At 26.7% G+C, this 16,134-nt stretch overlaps 1 long non-coding RNA gene across 1 annotated transcript; it reads left to right on the forward strand.

The window, feature by feature from the left end:
• The first annotated feature begins 2,447 nt into the window (after positions 1 to 2,447).
• On the forward strand, positions 2,448 to 10,220 carry LOC136085075 (uncharacterized). Its single transcript, XR_010641053.1, has 5 exons — positions 2,448 to 2,554; positions 4,673 to 4,951; positions 5,930 to 6,051; positions 6,155 to 6,196; positions 10,100 to 10,220. It is a non-coding gene; the product is annotated as an uncharacterized LOC136085075 (long non-coding RNA).
• The last annotated feature ends 5,914 nt before the right edge of the window (positions 10,221 to 16,134 follow it).

Raw genomic sequence — 16,134 nt, forward strand, 5'->3', positions numbered from 1 at the left:
GGCTTTAAATCAGATTTAATGCCATTAATGGAAACAAACGGTGTTCTGTTTTGGAGGTACAAAGTAAACCATTTTAGTGGGATGCCTCTGATTCCATAGTACTCCAATTTTGTGAGAAGGATAGAGTGATCCACGGTACCAAAAGCTTTTTGCAAATCTATAAACACCCTGCATGCAAAGTGCTTATTATCTAGAGCTCTTCTTATATTTTCAGTAATTTTAATAAGTGCGAGGGTTGTGGAATGTTTGCTTTGAAATCCATATTGATGTTGGTATAGGCATTTAAATTTTTCTAGAAACCTGTATAGCCTGTTTTTAGATAAATACTATAATTTTCTTAGCTTCTTTTAGATAACTAATTAATACATATAGTTTTTATTTATTATTATTTAACAGTACTTTAAAAGTCATTATTTGTACAAACCTATAAATAATAAGGCTTCAGTAAAAATGCTATTTTTACGCAAAAAAGTTTAAATTTTTTATACTTTAATATAGTTACAGTGTAGTTAAATACTTCGACTGACATGAGTTGGTATAGGAAAAGTAGAGTGTACATACATTATTTTTTTCACTACTACAGTTCCATATAAAATTGTAGAAATTTAAAAACTCTGACTGATGGACCAAATAATCTCCAAGTTCCCCTCACTCTTCCTATTGCGTGACGTAATTTGTGAATAACCCCTTACTTTATTTAAAAGCCATTGCCTTAGAAATTTTTTTTTAAAATTTTTTTATTTAGGTGCCCCAAGAAGTCCTTACGGTCTTATCACAGAGCACCGCGGATGAGCCTTTAATTGGAAGTTCACGCCTTCTGCCTAACTGATGTTGCAAAACTTGCCCAGAGGTGGGGTATGAACGATCCTTTGTTTCTGAGGCAAGTGCGCAATCAATGCGCCACAAACGCCAAATATTGACAAAATGGGCAAGTTCTGTAAAGGATGTCTTCAAATTCTCTTTTATTTTAGATACTTTCAGAAAATAATAAAATTAGGTAACTGGTCAATTTTTTTTGGAAAAATCCTATTTATTGCGAAGATATTGGGTCCCAAAAATTGTCCTATTTTGTTAAAATATTCTTGCATGTTGCGCCATTGCTTCATTAAGGGGCAATTCTAGCAACATAAATTTGAGAGACATGTTTCTTTTTTATTTTTCTGCTTCTCCAGGTTCTATAGTAAAAGTGAAAAATGAAAATGTTTACACTTTTTGTTGTTAAGAAAAAATTTCAAATATTGAAACTGCGATATTGAAATTTTACCCTTACTTTGAGCGTTATTATCTCCTAAGGCAATTACTTGCAAATAATTTCCTTAAGTGTTTTAAAAAGCCACAAAGGCTTACAAAAAATCATATAAAAAAGTCATGTATATGCAAGGGCTGGGTTAAAGCAATCTGCCAAAAAAATAATTTTTGCGGTTAATGTGCTTTGTCAGATTATTAATGCGTTTTTGCTATGCTTTCGCTTTGCTAGATAACCCATTACGTGGTCTTAAGTCTGCCAAAAAAAGTATAAGTTTTTAGTTTCCCTTATACACCCATCTTTCAACATGTGAAAAAAAATCCATGTGCTCAAGGGATAAAAGCCTACAGAAGTCATTAGATCTGTAAAAAAGTTATTTTAAAAAACAAGCTTTTAGCTATTTCAATCAGAGAAAATATCGTTAAACATCAAACACTTAACAATGATATAAATTTCAGATGAACGTTTTTAATAAAAATAATAGGAAAAATACCTTTTTATCAACAAAATAAAATCTCAAAGAAGATTATTAATGGTCAATCTGAATTATCATGTTGTCAATGTCATCTTTAAGAGAGAATAGTTTCCCCTTTGATTGGTCGGTGTTGATGCATCAATTCTACAAACCACATTAAGAGATGAAAATTTCTTTTATATTAAGAGAGAAGAATTTCTTTGGTTGGCCGTTTGAAACAGCTTTTTTCGCTAATAAAAAAAATAATTTTAAAGTGCTTAAATATATATTAATAGGACTTTTAAAAAAGTGCATTTAAAATATAAAAATTAAATATCTTTATTTAATTTTTTTAAAACAATGAGCTTTTTATTTATGTCCTCGCTTAGATACAGTTTCAATTTTTTTAAATGAAATTGCTGATGATTACAAATTGTAAAATTTTGTGCGTATAAGTGGAAATGTTTTAATAACATCAGTAGAAACCAGGTCACGAAAACCAGGCTTGAACTAACTTCGTTCTTTTTTTGTAAAATTTGTTTTGAGCAAATTTAAACAAAAAAATCTAATTGAGTTTTCGAGTCGCTTTTTTTAAATTGGTTTTTTTAATTAAATTAAAAAAAGGGTTATTTATTTTAGTGAATAGATTAAAATAAGTTTTAATATTATTTATTTAAGTCTTTTTTTTTGTTTTTATTTATTATTATCACTTACCGGTTATTTAAAAATTTTTACTCTACTCTAAAATTAAAAACGTCTGACAATTATAAATAGTGCCGCCGGGGTAGGAAGGCTACGAAAAGGACAGTTTTTCCCAGGCGGCAGAGATCGAAGGGACGCCATATGAAAAGAAGGTACCTAAAAAAGATAAAGTCCTTTATTCTATAATATAGGGAAATTTTGCTAAATAAGGGCGCCAATCAGGGTTGCTGTCCCAGGCGGCATGACGGCTAAATAAATATTTCAAAGACTACGGAGCAACTTCTCTTATTCTAACAAATGCCCTTAAAATAATTATTTAACTTAAAAATCTAACATACACACACACAAAATAATTTTGTCCAGTTTTAAAGCCACCACCGCTGTAATTTCATTCTGTTAATATAAGCTGCCTCTACCATAGAATTCGACTCAGTTAAAAAAAAAGCGTGGTTTTCTGATAGCATGGGTTTTTCTAACAATGCATTTTGAAAAAATGATTCAGCACAACAAATTTGTGTACTGAACTTGTGAGTTCTATACACTTCTATAAACACGTAATTTTTGGGAAATAGTTGGTGCAGTATAATTTTTGCAAGTTGAACTAAAAGGTTTAACAACTTGAAGTAGAGTATGAAATCGCAAGTTTGTGTATTTCCATGTTTTACCTTTACCGATTTGAAAGTATCTCCAATGTGGAGAAATTTAGTATTTCCAATGTGGAGATTTTAAGGAAGAATTGTTTTGCTTTGCAAACTTTATAAGGGGCTTTAAGCAGTCTCCTTCCATGATAAGGTGATGCATTATCGAACTTGGCGTAAAGATTTTTTAAATAAGAAAAATCATTTTTAACTTTAGCCAAAACAGCATTAGCAAGACAGCACATTTACTAGAGTTCGCTAACATCTATGTACAGCAATAAAATGGATTTTATCATTTTCATGAAAAAAAGATATCAACATTTTTTTTTGGATTTCACAGAATTTGGCAAAAGCTGGCAAAAATTTTTGACAAAAATCTTTCACCCACAATCTAGTTTTTTCATCAAGTTGCTCAAAAGCCATTATTTTTGTAATATTTTTCTATGCATCACGATTTATAGGCTTCAGCATCTTCTATAATCGCATTTAAATCATGTAGAAGATTTTCATTTTCCATTCCTGCAACTAATTTATGAACCTAGTTATGAACCTTGATTGCATTGTTCATTGTCAATGACTATGGTAGACTAATTTAAGTCTAGATCTATATTTGAAAGGGAAAAGTAGTAGCGTGACTATACAAAGTGGCAATTTTCACTACATTTAGAAGGATAATTACTCTTCAGATACCTTTTACCTTTTTAGGAGCTAAGTAACATTTTTATACTTCCACTTCTCAGAAATGGCAATCAAATTTTGGAATCCATTTATTACTAGAGCCTATTGTAAAGCACTTTGTTACATCAAAAAAAGCTTAGAAAGTAATTTTTATAAAACACTCTTGTACAGGTACATTAAAAAAATTTCTTATGTAAAAATAATTGCAGTGCAAATTATTAAAGGTGTAAAGTAGCTGTTGCTAACATATCTACACCATTGCTAGTGTATTTGGTTAGTTAAAAATTTGAAAAATTATTATCACCTGATTAATTATCACCTGAGCACATTTCCACCTTTTTTTTATCATATGAACACACTTTCTAATTCTGAGTGCCAACAGGGCAGTAGAATTAAAACTATTGTCTCCCTGCATTGGGATTCTACTTGGTCTTCTCTAATAATTGCTTTGATAACAAAAAGACTTGAAAAATTTATATTATTTAAAAAATGAGGTTGAAAAAGTTTTCTAAATAAAAACACCCACATTTTAAGATCTACGCTGTCACCTCAATTGAATTAGAGTTAAAGACTAAATTTGTTTAAAGATAGAATGAAGAGCTTATCTGCTTTGCATATAAAAAAACTCCAACTGTGCCATTGTGTCAAAATCTTTGTTACTAAACACATTGAAAATAAAATTTTCAAATCAAATTTTTGAAATGTGTGGAATAGAACATAATTTGAAGAACTGAATATATTTTTTTCAAAATCCAATTATGTATTGAATTAAAACTTTAATGGGTATATAATACCATGGTATATATAGTTGAATATATAATACTATATTATAATATATAATTTATTAAATGGTACTATAAGACATTTTGTAATATATAATACTATATTATAGTATAATATATATAATTTACACTACTTACATTAAAATATTTTATACTCATTTTTTACTTGAAGGTTTATTCTATTACAAGAGCTATTGCACTTTCATTTCGTTGCGTGGCAAAAGATCTTCGAAAAATTGAATGTGGAATTGATGACCGTTGGTCTCATTCTGAAGAGAAGTTACGCTACTTGCGAATCAGATCTGATACAACTGATACAACTAGAGAATTTGAGAAATATTCTTCAAGACATAATAAATCAGGAATTCTTCCCACTTTGAAATCAGAAGATCATTTAGATTTATATGAAGCAGGATCACAAAATGATGCGAGCTGTTTAAATCATTCTGAGGCAAATAATTAGATTATTATTATTAATATATAAAATATATTGATAAATATAATTGGATAATAATAATAATAATATAAAATTTATATATATATATATATATATATATATATATATATATATATATATATATATATATATATATATATATATATATATATATATATATATACTACTACCAAGAGCTGCTTTAATTTGCTTGCTAAATTCAAAAGTTAAAAACACCATATTCATTGGCATTTATTTACTTAATTAAATTTTCTAAATGGATATTAATTATTTACAAATTGTAAGGAAATGCACTTTTAGTGCAAACAAGTTGTGCAACATTTGAATCTTGTTATTTTTATTAATCAAATTTAAGTTAAGTATAAGTTACTGAAAATTACATTATGTGAAAAATTTTTTTGGCATTACACACTGTTATGCATACATACGGAAAAAAATTATTAGAAATATTTTCTTAACTTTTCTTTATTTTCTTTACCTGAAAAGATGTCTGGGTTAAAGTTAGAATTTCAAAAGTTAACAAATTATATTAGGACAGTGCCGTTAATTAAAGATCTTAGTAAAAAATAGTTTGTAACTAAATTTTATTTTGCATTTTGCATGATGTTGCTAATAACTATTCTGTATAAAAGTGGTTTTAGAAAAATTTAATTAACTTTTAAATGTAATGAACTATAAATCTAGCTAAATGATATTTTCAAAATAAATATCTGAGCTAGAGTAAATCAGTATTATCCAATCTAAGCATCCACGTAAACATGGTAATGATGATTAGTATCTTAGTATTGATTTAACCTAATGACATCTTTTCCCTCTTTTTTTTTTCTTTCAAAAAAAGTATGTTTTTTTTTATCTTGATAAAACCTCATTTGAATATACAATAAAGTTGTAAAAACTAAATATAAGTTTTTATATTTTTCTAAGATTTTCTCGATGTAAATGTGACATAATAAAATATGAGTTTACTTATAGGAGTCTGTTCATAAGACATCAAGCTCAATTGATGATGTTTACCAATCAACTTCTTATGACACAGATTTCAGTGATCGTCCTGTATCAGATGACGAGTCTGATACTTTTACTAGTTGTAATGGGTATAGTTATTACTTTTATTGTTTAAAAATTTTATTATAATGATATTTTTTTTAAATAGAAGAAAGAAATTAAGAGGTTGTTTGTAAATATCATCAAATTTAGATTTGAAGATCTTTTTGCACAAACCTTAAGAGCTATTAAAAGGTGAGATATTTTTAGAATAAGTTTTATGTTTGTAACAGGAATGCTTAAGTCTTTTGATTTTTTATAGCAGATGTATTTGAAAACAGTCAATGCATTTGTAGACTTTGGAAAAAAGTGCTTCTATTTTTTATTTAATTTTTATAATTTTTTCCATTATTTATTATATATTTTTTGTTTTATTTGCTTGTTTTCACGTCACTCAGTGTTGATAATAGTTATAAAAATATTTTATTTAATTTTTAAAATCCCAGTTTTAAACAAAAATTAAACATGGTAAACATGGATCAAATTTAAATAGTTAAGTTAAATATTAGTTAACAAATAAAAAAGTTTTTTAACATTTGTTATTGAGATAGTTGTTACTAATAGTCATTATAATGTGTTAGTAAATCACTTGGCTCTCAGTCAAGAGTTTTGAGGTTTAAATCCTCTGGAAATAGTGGAAGTTTTTCTGTGTGGCGGCTTTGTTTAACAAGATTCGTGATTTGGAGTTTAACAAGGTTCGTGTTTTGGAGTTTAACAAGGTTTGTGTTTTGGAGTTTAACAAGGTTTGTGTTATGAAGTTTAAGGTTAAACAAAAGTTGCAAATGAAAATAAGTAATAAAAATAATAAAAAATTGAGAAGCATCCTTTATGGTAGTAGCCCTGCCGATTTTTGGGGAGGTGATTTAGAAAAAAAAGTATATATAAACAAATAGTTTTTAAATTGATTTAAATAACTTTTTTGCATTTTTACTAGTGTATTAAAAAGAAAAGAAAAAAGAATACGTTATTATTTGTATAATAAATTTGAGACAAAATTATGAAAAACACCAAAATCTGGTATTGTAGCTAAACATTAAAACTACATTGAAATATATCTTTTGACTTGCTTCATTTGGTTTGGTGTTGAAAACTTTCTTACTCTGAATATCCAAAATCTGGTAAATTTTGCTGTTAATAGGTTTTTACTGTTACTTGTTTAACTGCACTACTGGTGATTTACAGTGAATGATAGCAAAAAGTATATATTCTGTGTCTACACTAAAGTTATATTTGTGCATACAAAAATGTTATTTCAATTTGTATTTCCTACCACATCTTTTACTAAAATACATACAACAAGACAACAGTGTATAAATTTTATTAAGGCTGATAATAATTTTTTATTTACCTTTCTATGCCATTATAGTTTGTTTTGCCACAAAACATGCAAAAAGACATAATATAGATATATATATATATATAGTTTGTTTTGTCACAAAACATTCAAAAATATATAACATAAATTTATAGTTTTATTTATATTATTAACCAATTTAACAAGCAAAAAAAAAAACTTTTAGACAAATAAGTAAAAATAACTAGTTTATGATTATAATGATTTCCCAAAAATTGAAAGTTTTTACAGATAACTGTAAAAACTCACAACTTTTTTTTAATTTCTAAAAAACAATATTTTGTGCTTTGCAACCTTGCAATATATAAATAAAAATTTTTAACAAGTTAAAGTATTATTTAAATTTTCAAAGCTTTATACTAACTACTGACATTATGAACTCTACTTTTATACTAACTACTGACATTATGAACTTTATACTAACTACTGACATTATGAACTTTATACTAACTACTGACATTATGAACTTTTAGTACTGCATACTAGTATACCAATCTAAATAAAGTTTTTTTTTAAGGATGATGAATAGTTTAATGTTTTGATAGATATTTAAATAAAACAAAATTTCATGAGTTTCTACAAGTTTCAGATGCACCTGATGTATTTTGAACACTATACTAGAAAACACAATAGAGATTTTCATCTTTAAAAGTTTTGTAAAATTTGTTAAAATTGCAACTGTTTTAGTAATACTTGCATTCATTTGTTTTGTATTTGTTATTTTGTTGTTGTTTGTGTAGTTATTATTTTGGTAGTTTTTTCTCTGCTACTTTATTTTAGATACTTATTTTTGTATAGCGTTTTTGTAATAACCCTTTTTTTTAAAAAAACTTTCTTTACTCTCTTTATACCTTGTGACATTAAGTTTAGAGCTATATTTACTCTCTTTATACTCTGTGACATCAAGTTGCTATATTTGGTGTTAGAGTTTAAAGTATTCAAATAAATTTCTTATTCAATAAGAAGCTGTTTTCTTACTTTAGAAACACACTAAAGGTAAAACAGAAGTTTTACCTTTAGTGTGTTTTCTTTTTTTTTTTTATAAGACATACCTATCTACCTAAATTGTTTGCTTTGTTTTTTCTTTGTATTCAAACTAAGAGTTCTTTTGATGTATATAGCAAAATAGTTGGGTTAGGTGAAGATACATTTATATACATTTTTTGCTTCAACATGGCGTCAAGACTTTGATTCTCCATTTTCTTTTAATAGTGTAGTTTGATTAAAACTTTTATCAAAATCTTTTAATAAAATTTTTTTTATTTGTGATTTTTTTTGGTTAATGTCAATATTTTTATCAACTTTCATTGATTAGGGATTTTTCATTAACTTTTGTTTATTGAGAATCCTTTATTAACTTCTATTGAAAAGGGATTCTTCATTAGTTTCCATTTAATGAGAATTCTTCATTAATTTCCATTGAATAGGAATTATTTATAAACATTTTTTTTTTGGGTGAAAGTTTGTGTGAAGATTTATTTGACAGTTTTTTGAACAATTTTTATTCTATGACCTATACCGTTCATTTGAATTCATACTTTACATTTGATTCATAAGTTAATTATTAAACAAACACATCTAAATTATCTTAACTTTTTATCTTTGAATCTTAAATTAGTCTCAGAAAAAGCATGTAGACTTACTCACATGTAGACTCTTTGTGAGACTAGTTTAAGATTAGCTTCATCTTTGTTTATCCTTTGATTTCCAAAGAAACTGATAAATATATATATATATATATATATATATATATATATATATATATATATATATATATATATATATATATATATGTATATATATATATATATAAGTACATGTGTATTATTTCACCTATTTGTTGCTTATTGCACTGAATGGCCTGGTGGTACCACTAACTATGCTGGCATAAAAAACTTAAAACTTTTTTTTTTACTCTGGTATTTAAATTTTTGACAACCCACTTGCCTATTCTTCTTGATTTGTGACTTATCTCTGTCACTAGCTTGTGCTCTGTCAACCGTTTTTTTAAGTCTGTCAAATGTTTTCTTGCCATTTAACTATCTTCTTTGCTTTTGTTCTAATTTCAATAGTGGTTTGCATCTCTGTTGTAGTGAACTTTTGCTAAGTTCTAATTTCAATAGTGGTTTGCATCTCTGTTGTAGTGAACTTGAAAAAATTTTATTCAAAAGTTTGTTATAAATAATATATTATATTTTAAAAGAGTCTAAGTTTTACAAAAGATGAAGAATTTTAATGTAATATCATTTATCTAAGAACTTTGTACTTTTTATTAATTTACTCAATTTTTAATTTTCATTTTTGTTAATAATCAACTTCTTTTGACTTCCTACATCTTGTGCCTCTTTTTTTAACGAGTATATTTTTAGGTTAACTTCATATCAAACATGCTACTGTGAATGGGGAATTGTCACTATCCCATTGCAACATAAGTTATTAACCACCCCAATACATATCATTATTATATATCACCATTATAATAATCATTATTATTAATTACATTAACACTTTTATCTTTTCTAAAACATAGATACTATAGTAACTAACATTGATGCTACAGTAAAATTTGATGTTGACATGGTTAACATTTGTATCACTCTAGCTCACAGTGTAAGAAATAATGCTAAAATATATTATTTACATATAATTATTTATTTTTCTTTTTTAAAACATATTTGGCCTAAATGTTGTTTTTAAAAGATGTTTATAAATAAAGAGTTAAACTCAAAAGTATTTTCTTTTAGACATGATTTGTACCATGTTTCTAAGTTCTTTGATAAAGATGCTTTGCTCACTGCACTTGATAAAAGATGCCATAGTCTTTTGCATTATGCTGTTAAAGCAGATGATGGAAAAATTGTGGAGCTGTTATTAAAAAGGTTTTAAATTATCAATTAGTGAATACTAAAAAAATATTGTATATTTATTTATTTTTGTTTGTTGGTTTATTTCATTATTCTTTATCTAATTTAAATATAACTTGTTGATATACTAGGTATATCAACGGTAGTGGTGGCAGCGGTAGTGGTGTAGTGGTAAAGCGCTCGTTTTACCACTACATAAGCAAGAGGTTCCGAGTTCGATCCCCCCACCATGTCCCTGGTAGTACCGCGCTCAACTTATTTCTCTGCGCAGCGGCCTTGTTCGTCAATGTTCGTGTTTTGGAGTTATAGATTTGTGAAAGGGTTATAACCACTATTAAGTAACCTCCTCATTTGTAGTGGCCTTTTCGGCCTTTTCGGAGGTGAATAACAAAAAAAAAATTTTTTTTGATACAAGATTTGAATAGGCAGTATTTATGCGTGAAGGTGATTGATTATGGCAAAAAAATAATTATTTTTTTGTTAAAATAGATCTCTGAAGTACTTAATGAATGATTACTTCACATTTGAAGTTGCCTAAGATTAATATTCATGATATTATTCATCAAGTCAATAGATGGCATCAATCCAAAGAAAGTCATGTAGAAGACCAAGAGCACTCCAAAAACCAACAACTTGGTGAGGGGCAATTCTAGACCTTTTTTGACAGCGTAGAATGTGTTTACTAATTCTAGGTGCCACCCTTATTTCAATATAAACTACTTAACATAATTTATATTATATAAATGTGTATATACAAAAAAGGTGATTTGCAGGGCCCTAATATATACATATACATATATATATATATATATATATATATATATATATATATATATATATATATATATATATATATATATATATATATATATATATATATATATATATATATATATATATATATATATATATATATATATATATATATATATATATATATATATAAATTTATATATATATATATATAATAATGTTATTTCTAAAATGTAATTATAGTATTGTTTTTATGCAGAATGAAATAGGTAAATCAATGGGTAAATAAAAGAACAATTAAATAAAAAAAAGCATTTTCCACAGACTGTAGAATGAAGACTCATAAGGTATGGCTGAGATGGTGTAGTTAGTTTGTTATTGATTGTAGTGGCACCGACATAGATTTTAATGGCTTAGATGATGATAGCTTAGCTTGAGATGACAGTGTTTCAAACATATTACATTCACCAAAAAGCTAATTGTCAGCGTGACTTGCTTTTCAATGTATGGTTTTTTCTTTGCATGATAGTTTTTTTGAGGTAGAAATTATATTTGAATAGACTTTATCATAATCAAATAATCAAGTTTGGCTTTCAGGAATTTTATGCCCATTTTTAAAAAAAAGAGAAACAAAGTTATTATGTGCCAAGGATTTGAAACTTTTTTTGAATTAAAATTATGCATCATTCAGAAAAAGATTCTCTATAATATTATCAAAAAATATAAAATGTTATCTTAATGAATAAGCAAAAGAATTTTCATAACTATTTTATTCTATCATCTATTTCTTGATATATTTTTTATTTCATTCAATTTTTTTTTACTCTATAGTTTTTTTCATTTTATTTATTTTCTAAATAAATAATCTAAAAAAGTTTTTTTCTTTAAATAAATTTATTTATTTATTAAATGTGTACATAAATAATGCATATACAAAAGTTATTGCATCATTTAAACTTTATTCAGCTAATTAAGATAAATAGTTGCAAAGATTGTAAAGATGTAGTCATTAAGATTGGTAAGATGCAACAACCAAAGATGTAGTCATTAAAATTGGTAAGATGCAACCACCAAAGATGTAGTCATTAAGATTAGTAAGATGCAACCACCAAAGATGTAGTCATTAAGATTAGTAAGATGCAACCACCAAAGATGTAGTCATTAAGATTGGTAAGATGCAACCACCAAAGATGTAGTCATTAAGATTGGTTAGATGCAACCACCAAAGATGTAGTCATTAAGATTGGCAAGATGCAACCACCAAAGATGTAGTCATTAATTTAAACATTCAAGTTGTAGTAAATTCAGGATGTCAATTTTTTTTTTGTAACTAGTAAATGAATAAATTTTATTAATTTTAAATTTTGCTTTTTTTAATCACCCTTTAAACACAATAAAACTTTTTTTCTAAAAGTTATAAAAGGAGTAAACAAATTGTTGTTTACACATTTTATAATTCCTGTGGTCTCTTCTTTAAATTTTTTGGCGAAGAGGCAAAAGTGCAGCATAAGGGTACTGCCCCCCAAATTATTTTACTAGAGTATCCTCTAATGGTATGTCATTTGGCTGTGACATATAGATTTCAAGTTCACAAGTTCTTACTCTACTACCTCCTAGTGTGAATGTGGAGTTAGAAGTTTGCCAAGGACCTTATTCTTAATTGTGCTGCTTTAAAGATTTTTTCTCAAAGAAACATTTGTGATTACCTCAGGTTTTGCAAAAAACACAATGATTGGACTATTAAAATGTAGCAATATGTCATGTTCTCACTTAACTCATGCTTTATTACAATGCAGCTTCTGTTAAGCAGTGTCCAGCAACTATGATTTAGGGTTCAATCACTGCCACCTAGACCATTCATTTTGAGTATTTGAATACTTGATATTATATTTGCATGCTTGATGACTATTTGATATTTGAATATTTTGTTCAAAATATTTAAGTAATTTTTTTAATGAAAATATATGTTAAGCGTTACAGCAAAATATAATGTAGATTTTAAAATTAAAAAGAAAATATTGTTAATAAAAAGAATTAAAAAAAAAAGAAAAATAAAGTTCTCAACCTTTTTATACAGCTTTTATACAGAGAAACAAAAATATTTGCTATGGGTTTTATTTTGGGGTGCAAGTTTTAGTTGGTTTTTAAAACACAGTCAGTTGTTCAAGTTGTTTATAAATGTTCTTAAATTTTAAAATATATAAGTGTTAAATAATCATAATTAATAGTTGAAATTGTTCCATAATTTTTATTTATTTTAATAATAAAAATATTTTCTGATAAAAATGCAGCTTGTGGTTGCATAATTTAAAGTAGAAGTTTTTTTCACCAACGTTTTTTCATTTAAAAATAAAAAAAACGTTGGTGAAGCCACATGAGGTAAGTGCAACACAAGCATAAATGGAAAAGTTCAACTGATATGATTAACCATTATAACATTAATCAATTATAACAACATACTGATATCTAAATCAGGATCAATTATAAGTTACGAAAGAAAACAGTATTTCTAGGAAGAATAATAAAATATAACAAGAACTGTTTAGCAATTAGCTGTAAAAGAATCTTTAAATAAAATATTGTCAAATGTTGCAGCTGTTGATGGAATGGTGATCAATGAGTAATGCAATGGAATGGAATGGTGGAACGGAATAGAATGAGTAATGGAATGGAATGGTGAGCAATGAGTAAATCTCAAGCTATTGCTGGTCACCTGTAACAAAAAGGATAGAAAATGCTAAAAAGTAAGACTATTAATTCAAAGTACATTAACAGCTGTTATAAAGAAAAATATACTGAATCTCATGAAATTTTGGAAACTTTAAAAAATGGAAATTTGTAAAAATGTGTAAATTTAAAATTATGGTAGATGAATAAAAAGGTTGCACTATTTTACGTTATGTAAACATATCAGCTCATGTACTTGGAATAGGTACAAATAGAGTTAAATGTTATGGTCTGGATTTGATTGGAATAATTAAGCAGGTAAATGCAGAAGTAGTTAAACATTTGGTTGAAGCTAAGTTGGCAGGCATTAAAATATGATGCTATTGCATCAACTAATGACACAGCAACCATCAAGAAAAAATAAGGTAATATGTAAGGTGCTTTAAATCAGCTTTGCCATAATTGCACGCTGCATTTAGCAGTAATGAATTGTATTGAAGTGTATAATGAAGAAAATATGTTATGACATTGAATACTGATTTCATGATATTGAATACTGATTTAATGAAAAATATATATTGAAAAAAGAATTTCTTCTATTAGATTCTTTAAAAAAATGTTGTTTAAGAGTAATACAAAATGTTTAACATTTCTAACAGAAAAATATAATAAGAAAATCAGATTTTTAATAAATGAAAATATAATCCCATTTTTAACAGATGAAAATGTAAAAAAAGTATTTTCGTTTGTTAAGTATTACTTTAATAAACTTTTTTGTTTGAATAACAACTTTTAATGACTTTAATGTGTTAAGGAATAGCATGATGGCTTTTAAAAACAATGTTGTTTTTAATTTTATTCAAAGAATATTTAAGATATTGATCCATTTATCTCACGAATCTTTTACGTATAAATAGTAGTTTCTTTGAATAGAATAAATTTTTTCTGATTTGCATCTATTTTTGATTATCTAAAAGTATTGCAACAAAGTAACACCATGCAGTGCAACACAATAAGATTAACATGATTGCCTTAAAACAATGTAACTAAGAGCTGCATTGAATTCATGGAAGTTCTTTTTAATAAGTTCAGTACATTTTTCTGCTTTCTATTTTCTTTTGCTTCTATTTGCTATCTATTTTTTGTATTTAATTTAATAACAACAACAGTATTAATAATATAATGACAACAATAACAAAATTTATGTAATGACATCAATAAAAGTATTAATAATAAAAATAGAAAAAATGTAACTAAAAAGTTAGAATAAAAATTAGAAACATTTATACATATATATATATATATATATATATATATATATATATATATATATATATATATATATATATATATATATATATATATATATATATATATATATATATATATACTGAGGCATATTCGTTTAGACGCATCAATTTTTTTCTCTTTGACTTAATTTTTTTCTATGAATTGTCAATTGATATGCATGCAAGTTATTATCAAAATAATTGTTGTGTTGTGGGCTTTTAAAAATCACAAAAAAATTTTTTGTATATGTCTTTATTAACATGAGAGTAGGTTTGATAAACAAAAGTACATTTTTTAATTGGAATATATCTATAGACGCAGTTATATTTTTGGCATTAAAAGATGGAAATTAGTAATGCGTTTGTCCTCCATTACACTGGATCACCTCAAAAATTCTGCCTTTCATTGACTCCACTAGTCGTTGAATTGTAGTTTGATCCAACTCGGACCATGATTCAAGGATTTTACACTTTAACTCAGTAACAGTTTTAAATTGATGTCCGGCTGCTTTAGCGTCATAAACTTTTCTTGATAGCATTCCCCACACGTTCTCGATTGGATTTAAGTCCGGGCTACAAGCTGGCCATTCAGAAACCGGGAAGTTTTGGTCTTTAAACCATTTCATAGAATGCCTAGATGTGTGATTTGCAGCATTATCTTGCTGAAATATGGCATTATCGTCCATGTTTTTATCCATAATAAGTTATGAGAACATCATGCAACATTTCTGTATACTTTATCGAGTTCATTTTAGGTAAACCACAACACAGAGTCAATTTTCCTGAATAAGAAAATCCACCCCAAACTATTAAACTTCCTCCTCCATAATTTCGTTTTGTTTGTGGGTCATTTATTCCTCTTAGATCATGCCAAGAACAATTGTAAGAGTCCGGACCATCTAAATTGAACTTTTTTTCATCTGAAAATATTACGTTTTGCCACTCATGAGTCCAATGCATATGGTTTTTAGCAAAATGTAACCTAGCAATTTTATGGTGTTTTTTTAACATTGATTTTTGGTGTGGTTTCTTCCACTTTACGTTTGGTGTTGTACGTAGAATATGTGCAACATGTTTATTGGTGACAGGCAATAATAATTTATCCTTTACTTGTGTTGCATTCAATTTATTTTTTGTTGCTTCGAAGCGAATTTGATTAATTTGCTGATTTGTTAATACTTTGTTGCCGTTTGTTGCTTTTTTTAC

Source organism: Hydra vulgaris, chromosome 09 (assembly GCF_038396675.1).
Source record: "Hydra vulgaris chromosome 09, alternate assembly HydraT2T_AEP".
Taxonomy (NCBI): Eukaryota; Metazoa; Cnidaria; class Hydrozoa; order Anthoathecata; family Hydridae; genus Hydra; species Hydra vulgaris.